Source organism: Rhamphochromis sp. 'chilingali' (genome assembly GCF_963969265.1).
Source record: "Rhamphochromis sp. 'chilingali' genome assembly, chromosome: 2".
In the NCBI taxonomy this organism is placed as follows: domain Eukaryota; kingdom Metazoa; phylum Chordata; class Actinopteri; order Cichliformes; family Cichlidae; genus Rhamphochromis; species Rhamphochromis sp. 'chilingali'.
In genome coordinates this window covers 14,494,871-14,508,666 of record NC_137930.1, presented here as the reverse complement: position 1 = coordinate 14,508,666, position 13,796 = coordinate 14,494,871, and the positions used below count along the sequence as shown (strand labels likewise).

General features: G+C 40.8%; 1 long non-coding RNA gene across 2 annotated transcripts; it reads left to right on the top strand.

Annotated features, from left to right (window-relative positions):
• Positions 1-6,033: 6,033 nt before the first annotated feature.
• On the top strand, positions 6,034-12,188 carry LOC308385470. Of its 2 annotated transcripts, none has more exons than XR_013969519.1 (3): positions 6,034-6,048; positions 6,914-10,122; positions 11,052-12,188. It is a non-coding gene; the product is annotated as an uncharacterized lncRNA (long non-coding RNA). The 2 variants fall into 2 exon arrangements; XR_013969520.1 differs by lacking the exon at positions 6,034-6,048 and adding an exon at positions 6,808-6,822.
• Positions 12,189-13,796: the final 1,608 nt, after the last annotated feature.

Sequence of the window (13,796 nt, the reverse complement as noted above, 5' to 3'; positions counted from 1 at the left end):
AAACACAAGGAGAACATGCAAACTTCACAAATCGAATTATACTTTTATTGCACACATAATTCCATTAATTTTGACATCATCCCTAACACCACTCGATGAAATGCAGCCCTAAATCACAACAGAGCCCAACTGTGATGGTGATTTAAAAGAGAGTCATCCCTCCATAAGATCTGTTGCCATTGATTTTCTGTCCAGTTCTTGTGTAATTTGGCATACCTCAGCCTTTTCTCCCCTTTTCTCCTTCTTAAGAATGGCCTCTTGACAGCCACCCTTCCACTGAGATTATTTGTGATGAGGCTTCAGCCAACAGTAGCTGAAGGGTCAGAAGCATCTCTCAGGTCCTGTGTCACGTCCTGGCTGGATTTGTTCCTATTTCTTTAAGACATGACTTTTAAGTTCTGTTTATCGTCTTTGAGAGGAATAAAACTCCTCTAAAATAGTCAAAGTGGTAAAAGTGGACTGAAAATGAGCCAAAAAGCACCCAATGTCCAAAGAAAAACTTTCAAAGGCCTTCAGAAAGTCTGGAGAACTATTGCTTGAGATCGTTTTAAAAAAGGTTACAAGACCGTCTGGCTCCTTGGAGGCAAAATAAGCATGGTTTGAGACTTTTGCACAGTAATATAAATAACTAAATGAGGACTTATCATACCGAATAACTAGTAAACTTCGTAATTAGCTATTCGTGTTCTGAGCACCAAAAACAATGTAAATATTACCCTGGCATCCAGTATATTTGGTTGGATTGGCAGAGTCGACCAAAACTATCTACATGGTTTTCTACAACAAAACTAGTGAGAAAATGTTTTTATAATTTGGTTGAGCTGGCATTTTGAGTACATACAGTAACACAGGCTGGTCTTTTAATGCAAAACATTCAGCTGTGGAGCTCTCTAAGTAAGTACATGTTTGGACTGTCAAGGCTGTGATGTGGACAGCTGAGAGCTGTTGTAAGGAGATCTGCTGCTGATGATGGTGATGATAGTGAGGCTTATTGGCCTGTAACTCTGCTGTCTGCTCTAATAGCAGCGCTGACAGATGTAGACCACCCACTTTCCTCCAGCCAGAACACATTCATCATACTCTTAACTCTTTTTTTTTTTCCAACCATAACATCTTAGCCGGAGGCTAGAAAAATATATACAGAACATGCGATCTGGTCGTTACAGTTTTGAAGCAAAGGGATGTTATAGATTTTCGGGATGGTCAGAATAATAAAGAATCCTGATTTCAAGTATCTGGTTCATATTTCTGAGTTAACCACAGTGGAGCAGGCCAGAGCCATGGTATGAAATGTGGGCAAGAGAGAGACGTTACCGTCATGGTCATTCCTCAGCTTTTCCTTTCTCCTTCTCCATTTCCTCTTCGTCTTTTTATAAAATTAGTATAATTTAATTCAACTGAAATGTTATTAAATTTTTTGGTTAGTGCATACGTATCAGTTCTCTAAATCATTTGCCCTGTGTTTTCATCGAGAGGAGAATAAAAATTTCATACTTGACATGTTAGCCTTGTGGCAGACCAGACGGTCATGCTAACTACCAGATGTTAGTCTGAAACAACAACCCACATTAGCTCTCTTGGTAACATTTTCTTGGTATCTGAGTAATAAAAATGAAAACACATTCTGCCTGAAGATCAAAACACACGTTCATTGGGATAAAATACTCTGCCGATGTCATTTCGTCTGCAAGATTTCCAATTAGCTGCTCAGTTGTAGAAAAAGAAGAAGAAACAACATGTAAGCATTACTGTAAGTGTCAGGCTTGATGCTGGATTGGCCTTGGGTGCCACTAACAACATGCAGGTTGCCCACAACTTTGTAAGGCACAGATCAAGTTTCTTGGCAGTGCCACCTGTAACTGAGTTCAGCCTGCAAGCTGCTGTTAATCAAACATTGATGAGCTCCTCTGCTCAACCACAAAACAGGCGTGATGTGTCAGTGTTACAAAGACCCAAAACAAGAAAATGCATTTCCACTGCGTTGTTTCATAAATAAAAGCTGTGGGAATAGCACTTATTTCTGCCATTCCTCTAACCAACCACAGCTTAGGAGGCCTCCCAGCTTTACCAGCTAGCTAAAATGTTATTGGTTTCCTATATCACAAGGATATCGTGAGAAAAGACAAGATTAAGCCAACGCAAAAATACCACATAATTAAAGTTCTTTAAGTGGACACTTGATACTGACTCCAAGGGCAAGTCATTCCCTGTAGACTACTGTACCATTAAAAGGGTCAGCTTTATATAATAAATGGCTTTGGTCTGGGCAAATTTCTTGAATGGAATCACTGTAGTGTCAGCTATTGGTTTTTCTGTTTTTCTGGAGTCAGATGCTAGCATGTTTAGATGAATGGATAGAGTGCTAACTCTAGACTGCTTGATGACAATTAGTGCTAAGAGACTAACAAAACACTTCACTCACCAAAACTTAAGCACAAACTTTGTGGGTGGCTTGTAATACAGCTCACATTATTTGTACGGTGGGTCCTTTAAAATGTTCAAAAAAGGCAAAAGCAGCATAAAATCTGTGAAGAAGCTCAATTCAGAAGGTGAGGTCTTAGACAGCAATGGGCTTTAATTGCTTGTCAAATGTATAATGCCAGCAACCAGTTACATTTGGGAATCTTTAACTCTTGGACGTAAAGACTGCAAAAACATCTGTAAACCTGTTATTGCTACTCTGCAGTATACATGCTTTTAATAAATGTATGGTAAGGTTTTATGTTTTAAGACAAATTAATTTAAACTAATAATTGATTTTATGGTGCCCACTAAGGTAACACAATAATTTCTTATATTTTGTGAAAGGTTATGTTGCGTTGTTATCTAAGCTAGGCTAGTTAGCTTTTAGCGAAAACAAATTTATTTATCGTCTTGATGCATGCTCAATCATCCAGGTAAGTAAATCTCCAAAAGTTGATTCTGTTCATCTGGACATAGCGTTTTCAGTGGGAGAAACGTTTCGTCACTCATCCAAGTGACTTGGAGACTGAAGAAGTCACTTGGATGAGTGACGAAACGTTTCTCCCACTGAAAACGCTATGTCCAGATGAACAGAATCAACTTTTAGAGACAAATTTATTTATGTTCTTTATTTTATGTTGATTTTTTTCATTATCACTGTTATTTTATTTATGCACCACTGGTAGGGTAATCCGGTCGTTAAGTCTGACGTCACTAGCCGTGTCTGGGCCTAAACTCTGCTGCAGGTCCATATATCAAACGATCACTATGGCATTACTGAGAGTTGAAAAACTGTCTAAAGTCTTTCATCTTTAATAAAATGATCAGCGTTCTGCTCTACCAGGTGTAACAATTGAGTTTAACCTCCAGGCATCCATGAAAACGGAATTTATGACATTTAACGGAGTTAGAAGTTAGCAGGAAGTTAGCTCGCTAGCTTCTATCTATATACAATATAGCATGTCCAGACTGCGGGGTTTTGGAAACAAATTAAAACGTACAGCTCTGTTATCACTTCCAACATAAATGAAGACAGAAAACTAAACAGCAGTGACGTTTGTAGGGTTACTGAAGTTTGGCTAGCTGGTATATAATGATGTGCTATGTGACCGCTAGCGACACAGCTATGTTAGCATAATATAAACAAGCTAACTTTTTTCCACTCGATAAAAGTTAACGTGAGTGTTCTCGATGGTCAGGAACAAATGTAATCGCATGGCAGGGTGCTGTAAAAGGACCAAACTTCAACCAGGAGAACAACTGAGATAATCCATCCACAATACGAGGTTAGTCATTCATATACTGCTGCATGGGCTGGGCTGTAGCTACATCCTAAGGTTTTAAAAACTGAGCTTAAATAAATGATTAGCGATAATAAAAGCGAGGGAAGTCAACAGTGATCACTGACTGACTGTAGGAGCTTTTTGAGATTAAATAGAAGAAAATACAAAACATTAAACATGTTAACAACACAAAAGCCATATTAAACGCAGACTACTTTAGGCCCGGAAGTAGGATTCGTCACGTCATCACTTAACGACCGGATAGGAGCATCAAACTGAGGCTTTAATTCATAGCAAGAAAGTAAAATATATCAATTAGTTTTGCCGTTGTTCGGGCTAACAGCTAACTAGCCATTTCAGTTTATCCGTGCTTTTTGTTCTTTGTAAACTTCTACACGCAATTTTTCTTTTTGACCCAAGAACTATTTTCATGGCAAGATGTCACAGGATTAGATTTGACCAAATATAACCATGTTTTAGCTTTACATGTCAGTATACATGTCAGTGTCAGGTTTTTAAATATGTTTCCTTTCCCACTGGAGTCTGAATATTTTCATGATCCATAACTCTGCTGTCTTCACCAGGTACTGAGGGCCTTTGGGAGATTCTAGACTGGCAGTAATTCAATGCAAAATCCATATGCTTTTGTTGGTCAGAGCGTGATGCGTTCACTTCCCCTCCCTTTTGACCAGGATGTTCCTGCTTCGCTGACTCCAGCGCTTCAGTATTCGCTCTTGAGCAGGATGTGATGTCACAGCTTCATATCAACAACAAAGCAAAGGCCACTGAATAGGCTGATTCATCTCATCTCTGCAGAGAGATTTCTGCCATGTCTGCTGCGCTCCAGCTCTCATGTCTTTCATCCTCCGTCTCTCTCTGTGATGACAGTGATTAATGACCCTCAGCTGCCGTGTGCTTCTCGCTGACACTCCCATCTTTCTTTCTCCCATTTTTGTGCTCTGTCTCACAAAAAGAAGGATTAAAGAGAGAGGATCAAGCCAAAAAACAATTGATGCCATATGTTCTAAGAGGGAGGGAAGTGAAAAAAACTTGATTTTGGTCAATATGAACAAAGAAATCCAAGTTAAATATAACATATATGCACAAATGTTCAAGTGTCTCAGTGCAGAGGAATGTGTAAGACTGTGAGGATCAACAGGTCAGTCTGTGACTCTGTCACTGATCCTGTGTGGCAGACAGTATCAGGAGTCCCTAACGGAGAAAAGACACATCAATCACTCAGCTATCATAACTGACTGGTTGAGTGAAAACATGAAAGATATTCATTGTTATACTGGTGAAGCTTATGGAGCTCAAGAACTGAGGTATGCCACTTTTTTCTCCTGACTTTTTATATTTATTAATAGAGGTCGTATAATAATGATCAGAGGAGAATGGCCAGACGGCTTCAAGCTGATGGGAAGGCAACAGTAACTTAAATAACCACTCATTAAACTTTGAAGCAGATGGGACACAGCAGCAGAAGACCACACACACAAAATTGTTCAATAGAAGATTGGAAAAACATTGCCTGGTCTGTTGAGTCTCAATTTCTGCTTCGACATTCAAATGATAAAGTCAGAATTTGGTGAAACAACATGAAAACTGTTATGATATTTTGATACCACGGTTAGCATTTACAGAAGATTGTTTTATACAGGAAAACTGTTACTCAATAAGGCCTATATACTAGTTGTTTTTCCTCTTTCTCTGTGACCCAAGAATTAATGTGTAGGACTCACAAGCTGGTACCTCAAGGTCGAAAACACCACAGAGACGAGACCACTTCCTTACTCCCATCCTCCCTTCCTTATCTCTTAGAAAAAGGCTCGTTAAAGGCTAGGTGGTTTGTTTCAGAATTCACTAATGAAAGAACTCTGTATTCTATGTCTAGGAGTGTATTTTGCTGGGATGATCATAAATTATAGCTGAACTGATAAACTACACACAGGATACTTCTTTGCTCACAAGGCAGGAAGACGTTTCCTTATTTGGTCTGTACCGGTTTGAACTGGGAAAGCTGACACACGAACCTTTTTTCATCTATATAAACTGCTGTGTATCAAATAAACCTTTGAGTCGATTGGGAAGGCAACCTAAAGCAGTCTCTGTTTTCTTGTTCTCCCAAGCTGCTCCCGAGCTCGTACTAACACGCTGAATGGCATACCTGAGTGTTACTTTAAATAATTAGGAATCTTAGAAGGAAAGGACAGAACTCTGCTTATCGCTCACGCCACGGAGGAAACCCGGGATGGCAATTTCCTTCAATTTTGGTGTCAGAAGTGGGATCCGCTGACAGAAGGTAAATATGCGTCTTTCATATTTATATAGAGACCATATTATACCTCTCTCAGTGATCGATCCATAAAAAAAACGGGATATGCTGACGAAGTTTCACTTAGTGATCCAGAGAGATACACTGACTGACTTCCTCAGTCCCCGAATAAAGTAAATTAACCCTTGTGTGGTGTTGGTGGACACAGGAAGTTGCCTGTTGTCTTGAATATTTTAATTTTGTTTAAGTTGCTCACTCAAAAGAGTGACACAGGAAGCTGCCTGTTGTCTTAAATACTTCTCGTTAAGTGAGAAGTTGCTCAGAAAGAGTGACACAGGAAGTTGCCTGTTGTCTTAAATACTTCTCGTTAAGTGAGAAGTTGCTCACCAAAGAGTGACACAGGAAGTTGCCTGTTATCTTGAAACGTACGTTAAAAAGTGAGAAGTTGCTCACTCACAGAAAGCTAGTAAATAATTAAATTTAATTTTGTTAAAAAAAAAAAAAAACGAAAGAAAACTGAAAACGGGTCTCACAGACCCGATTACCATACAAGGGTTAAAAGCAGTAAATTAAAAGCAGAAAGACACAGGAAGTTGCCTGTTGTTTTACGAGAAGTTGCTCGTTAAGCGAGAAGTTGCTCGCTATGTGAGAGTTGCTCACACAAACAAAAAATTGCTAGCAATAAATTTAAAGTGACCTCAGCTGTGCCGCAGCGAAAATACTAACATAAATCCTCCTAGCGTGTAAACCCCTCTGGAAATCACTGAACATGGGTCAGAATTATTCAAAGACCACAGACAGGTCCGATAAAAAATCTAAAGTACCTGTAAAACCAAAAAATAAATTAAATTTAAAGTCTCAAATAACGGCTCAGTACGACTCCCATTTCCAGTTACGTGTAACCCACGTCCACGAATCGGCGAAGACTTCCATGATTACGTATCCAGAACATGCGGAAGTGCTTATGTGACTGACTTTGTTTACAACTTACGGACTGTGAGTACAATGCATTCTAATCTCTTTTCGGAGCCTTATCCCGAACGATTATCGCCAGAAACCAGGTCAGTAGAAATGTTGAATATCATTTGTGATAAGAAAAGTAGTCTGCTTAAAAAGTCCTGTAGAAAATATGATAGAATGCCGCGACGTGATGCATCAAATGTTACCGCTATGGACAAAAGGACCGGAACCAGGCGTAGATGCTTTAACATCAAATAAAACTAGTGCAGGCTCCAGCATAGAAAATAAATCTACCGCGGGAAAAGCTAGTCTTGCATGCTCAGCCATTCAGCCCACAGCCCCGCCGCCTTACGAAGATGAGACCGAATTAATAGTCGCTGTAGCAGCTGCACGCAAACAATGTCAGCATTCTGATCCAACCAGCTTAAAAGACAGTGACAAAAAACCTGAATCATATGCAACGGATCTTAGCCATCTCTTTAAACAGGATCAGGAAAAACAATATATACGCCGCAAGGAAGAATTAGCAGAACATAAAAAAAAGAGAAAAACTTTTGAAAGAAGAATGTGAGGAACTTATGAAAAACAATTCAGACGACTATGAAGAAAAACTTTTGCATCAGGCAGTGTCCACAATAGACACCCACATGAAACGCCACGATATCGTAGCTAGAGGTTTAGAGGTAGCTAAAGAAAAACCTGTTACCCGAACTTTAATAAAGACTTATCTAAAAGGAAAAAAGGAAAAACAAAGCCGGAATGACAAAGGTCCTTACGCCAACACTCGCGGTAGTAAACAAACAGACCCAAAGCATGATAAAGCATCCACAACTGCAGAGTTTTTGTGGGTAAATAATGACAAAATCACCAATTTCTTTAAGAATCTAAAGAAATTCCTGCTAACAATGTCCAGAGACAAAATTGACTTAAATGCAGTAACTATGTGTAAACAGAAGCCTGATGAATCTATCCTAGTATTCATAAAACGCTTTATGCACTGTTGGACAAGCTAGAGGTGCAAATTTAGCTCAGTTTTCCAGCAGCCGCAGACACCCAAAGCAAAAATGAATTTGTGTATTTCATTTAACATAAAGGGTGAAATGTTTGCTGACACTGATAACAGCTTATGTTTTCTCTGCCCTATGTACCGACATGATGGAGAAGGAACATCCTCTGTGTCAGCTGGACCCTCAGCAGAGAATGAACTCAACATCCTTTTTGTCCGGTACTCTATGTCACACACTGTGCCAAAAAAAAACGTGTACAGACGCCACTAACAGGTAATCCCATGACTGGGAGCCACACTTTTGTTTCTCTCACACTTTTCAACAACATGATAACTGCTCACACAAGTGAAGGTCAAACAGTGATTTTGTCACATAACTCAGACATAGGTTATGACATAACTACACCATGTCGTCACATAGATCTAACCTACCCTATCGACTGTACTATTTCTGCACTTACGTTGCCAGCTGAATACCAGAATATGACATTGTGGTCAAAAAGTGAGAATGATATAGGATTTATTGACTGTACACTTTATCACGTACACCTATTAAAACACAACAAGCCAGTATATGTCAAGCAACATCCCATTTCTGCCGAAAAAGCCGCAGCCCTAGATGTCATGATAGGAGATTTATTGACTACAGGAGCAATAAAGCCCACACTCCTGTCAATCCTGTGCCAAAGCCTAACAAACCTGGCGTATGGCGTTTCATACAAGACTTAAGGCAAATTAATGCAGTCAACATTCCTCTGCCACCTCTCGTTTCAGATGTTCACAGCATATTGACATGCTTTGCATACACACTTTACCGTGGTGGATTTATGCTCCGCTCCTTTTTCTCAGTAAGACACACAGCCGTTATTTGCATTCACACATAGAAATAAGCAGTACACTTGGACTCGTTTGCCCCAAGGCATGATAGACAGCTCTGCTGCTTTCTCAATGGTGCTTCACTCCTCCAGGGCTGCACCCTGATCCACATGTGGATGACCTCCTCCTCTGTGCTGAAAGTGAAAAACTATGTCAAACTGCTACACACATGCTTCTCCAGCACCTCCAAAAGACTGGCCACAAAGCATCAGCAAAGAAAATGCAGTACTGTCAGACTTCTGTTCAATATTTGGGATTCACACTGTCTCACGGAAAACGTTCCATGACTGCAGACAGGGTCAAAGCTGTGACCTCTGTCCCTCGTCCCACTACACAGAAGGAAATGTTGTCCTTCCTGGGCATGGTGAACTATTGCAGACAGTGGATACCAGACTGTTCTTTTCATGACCACATTCTGCGTGACTGTTGTAAAAAAGACAAGCCTCCTCAAATACTGTGGTCCACAGAAATGACTGCCTCTTTCAATGCATTACAGGGAGTGCTGACCTCCGCCACTCAAAGGTGCTGCCTGAATTGTTCAGGAATGCCGGCCTGCCTGAGGGCAGTAGCAGCTTGCTCTATCATGATAAGGGACTGCGAGAAGCTTACACTCTCACATGACACTATTCTACACACCAATCACCAGGTCACGACCATTCTAGCAAACATAACTAAACAACATATGCAAATCTCACTATAAAAGCGAGCAGCACACCCAATTCGCCAGCACATTTATTGATCCTATGCTGTGTTCTTCTGACCGACAGGATGGCTCAGACAGGCTTGACGATCATGACTGCATGACACGTATACAGGAATCCACAGCACCACGTCCAGATTTAGAGCAAACACCTATCCCAGACTCAGCCACGGTTTATGTGGACGGGTCCTGTTCAAGGCCGAATGACAACTCATTTCTTTGTGGCTATTCAGTGGTAACAGTGCCTGACATCATACTAGAGGCTCACTCATTACCATTTCACTCAGCACAAAAAGCAGAGCTCATGGCTTTAATACGCGCCTGTGAGCTACATTTGGATAAGCATGTGACGATTTACACAGACAGCCGCTATGCATTTGGCGTTGTGCATGACTTTGGCACATTGTGGAGACAGAGAGGATTTAGATCTGCTGATGGAAAATAAATTGCTAAATTCTGATTTTGTTCAAAGACTTTTTCAGGCTATACAGCTGCCATCGGCCGTTGCAGTTGTAAAAAACGAATGGACACAGTACAGCTGACACAGACGAAGCAACAGGTAATGCCTTAGCAGACGTGACAGCCAAGGCCGCAGCTGCATCACAGCTCCCACCTCCGCAGGAAGTATTATCTGTGCCCCTACAGCTGTCACTTGTTAAACTCCCAGACTATTTAGGAACAAATGTTGATTTAAAATTCATACAAGAGCAAGCCTCTGCATGTGATTACACCTATTGGGAGAATAATGACTGTACCTTAGATGACAGAGATGGCTTATACAAAATCTTAAGGGTTTGATTGCCCTCCCATATTCCCTGGTGCCAGTCCTTGCCCGACATTTTCACTGTGTGAGTTATGTCGGACAGAGAGGGGTAATAGGGGCAATAAAATTAAGATTTGTAATTGAGAAAACATCACATGCAGTAAAAAGCATATTAGCAACCTGTCTAACATGTGCGCGAACTAATGTAGGTAGCTCAAAAGCGAAACATCAGCATTTACCACAACCAGATTTTCCATTTCATACATTACAAATTGATTTTACACATATGCCAGCGCAAGGAAGCATCAAGTACTTACTGGTAATAGTGGATCAATTTAGTAAATGAGTAGAAGCTTATCCAACCTCAAAAGAAACTGCAGAAGTAGTCTGTCAAAAGTTGAGCAATGAAATAATACCCAGATTCGGAATACCTCACCAGATTAACAGTGATAGAGGATCTTCATTCACATTAGAAGTAATTCAAAAGTGTGCTAAAACTTTAATGACCTGGGTCAAATTACTTCCTCAAGTCCTGTGTGAGATTAGAATGACTCCATCTACAGTAACCAAATTATTTCCATTTGAAATAAGACTATTTCCAACACCATGGTCAGCTTCAAGAGGGGCACCGCTAGTAGAAGGTGATGTATATTGCATTGTCCACTGATGTTCACAACCTGGTAGAAAAACTGAATAATAACTATCAGAAAGTTTGTCTCTCTCAGCCTTTCCCCTCCACAGTTCCACCAGTGGAGACAAGGAGACGCATGTTGGAGAAGCCACTAAAACCAAGGACACTCTGGGAGGCCGCGCGTGTTCCAGCCCCAGACTGTACTGGCAGTGACGAAGAACCAGCATCCTCACAGACGGACAACCTCAGTGGATTCATGCCAGCAGGGTTAAGACCAGCCCAATCGGACCATCTCAGGCGTCGGATCAAGCAGACGACATCTCCGGCGAGCCAGCGCCCGGAACTAGAGCAAATAAACACACACGGGTAGATGACATCTCAGGCGAGCCAGCGCCCGGATCCAAAAGTTACATACACACACGCAATCACTGATTAACACACAACGTCTGAAAGAACAACAACAAGGTACTCAAACATCCAGCAGGAACAGAAAGCCAAAAGTACCACATGATGTCTAACCTGATAAAGCCAGACTCATTCCATCCTGATAATGGAGAAAATGAAATGCCCATTGTCATCACACGACGCTTATTCTGTGTCTCTCGAACCTGGGACCAGGCCAGAAGACGACTGAAGAACTGTCTTTCTTATATATTTAGGTTATTTATCATATCTATCGCATTAACCTTAGGATTTCTCTTTGCTATTTTGTATTGTAAACTGCAACCATGTTCACATTTCTGCAGGTCATATTTTGCTGACTATACCTCATGCTCTATTTTGCAAGACACCTACTTAATGCACTCCTCACGTTCCCTAAAATCAGTAAATAGCAACATAGACGCCACTAATAAACCATTTTATGCACCCTCTAGAGCAGGAGCTAACGCCTGGTATGAAAATGCCAGAACAGCCGCTCGTGATTTAGGAAACAGTAACTGTTATGTCTGTTCAAAGGCTAATCCAGAACAGGTAATAGTAGGATACCCCATATCCGGTTTCCCCCTCACTGAGGGACTAGAGAAAATCGGCGGAGATAATGCTCTCCTTAAAGACGCTTTACAGTTGACTCTGAGCCCTCTCGACTGCTTACTTAGACACACACACACACCAACTAACCCTGAGACTCCATTAGGCGAATTATTGAAGTTATCTAATGACACCGCAGGGACCTGCGCCCCAATGAAACGCCCCAAGAATAGGTTAAAACCCTCACTGCCCTTAGGACAGATCCCTCTCAATTTTAATACTAGTATAATATGTATGCGCAGACTAAAGTTAACTGGCCCAGACACACACATAGATTATACAAAGGATAACTACACATTTTTCTCTGACTCCCCAGGTGCACGCTGTAATGAGACATGGCTAGCTGTCTCTGTGGCTGAAGTTTTATCATATCTGGAGGAACACACACACAGTTCAAGTTCGAGCAGAGAATCGATCATTGTTCCCCCAGACGGTGTATTAAATGACACTGACTGGGGGGAGTTAGTTAAATCACACATGGTCACGCGCCTAACTAGACCAATCCCACATGCTTATTGGATGTGCAATAATACTCTTAGATTAGCTTTACCTGTTAATTGGACCGGTACCTGTGGTCTAGTAACCGTTGATGTATGCTGTACTTTCATTCCCAATAACACCGCTCCTAACGGTTCATTCACACAAGCTATGAATAAACTTGAAGCATTGCAGATAGAACTAATTGCCGATACAGGCCACGGTCAGTGGCTAGACAAGTGGCTACAGGACACGTTTGGAAGATGGAAGAAACTAATTGTAGCCTTTGTAACCGTTGCAGCATGTTTTTGATGATTATTGTCTGTTGTGTGATACCATGTATACGCTCTCAGAATTTTTGATATTAAGCTTGCTCGAAGGACCAGTTACAGTTATGATTTGTCTTTATATTATGTTATTACATTCTGTCTTTATACTATGTTATCATTTCATGATAAAAGGGGAGAACTGTTATGATATTTTGATACCACGGTTAGCATTTACAGAAGATTGTTTTATACAGGAAAACTGTTACTCAATAAGGCCTATATACTAGTTGTTTTTCCTCTTTCTCTGTGACCCAAGAATTAATGTGTAGGACTCACAAGCTGGTACCTCAAGGTCGAAAACACCACAGAGACGAGACCACTTCCTTACTCCCATCCTCCCTTCCTTATCTCTTAGAAAAAGGCTCGTTAAAGGCTAGGTGGTTTGTTTCAGAATTCACTAATGAAAGAACTCTGTATTCTATGTCTAGGAGTGTATTTTGCTGGGATGATCATAAATTATAGCTGAACTGATAAACTACACACAGGATACTTCTTTGCTCACAAGGCAGGAAGACGTTTCCTTATTTGGTCTGTACCGGTTTGAACTGGGAAAGCTGACACACGAACCTTTTTTCATCTATATAAACTGCTGTGTATCAAATAAACCTTTGAGTCGATTGGGAAGGCAACCTAAAGCAGTCTCTGTTTTCTTGTTCTCCCAAGCTGCTCCCGAGCTCGTACTAACACGCTGAATGGCATACCTGAGTGTTACTTTAAATAATTAGGAATCTTAGAAGGAAAGGACAGAACTCTGCTTATCGCTCACGCCACGGAGGAAACCCGGGATGGCAATTTCCTTCAAAAACATCCTTCCATGTATCAATGGTTCAGGCTGTTGCTCATGTAATAGTGGTACATTTTTTGCCCTTTACTACCAGCTGAAGCATTGTTTACATACTGCAACCTACCCGAGTATGGTTGTTGACCATATCCATCCCTTTATGTTCCCATTTTACTGATGGATGCTTTCATCCGGTTCACAAGATATCATCTCAAACTAGTTT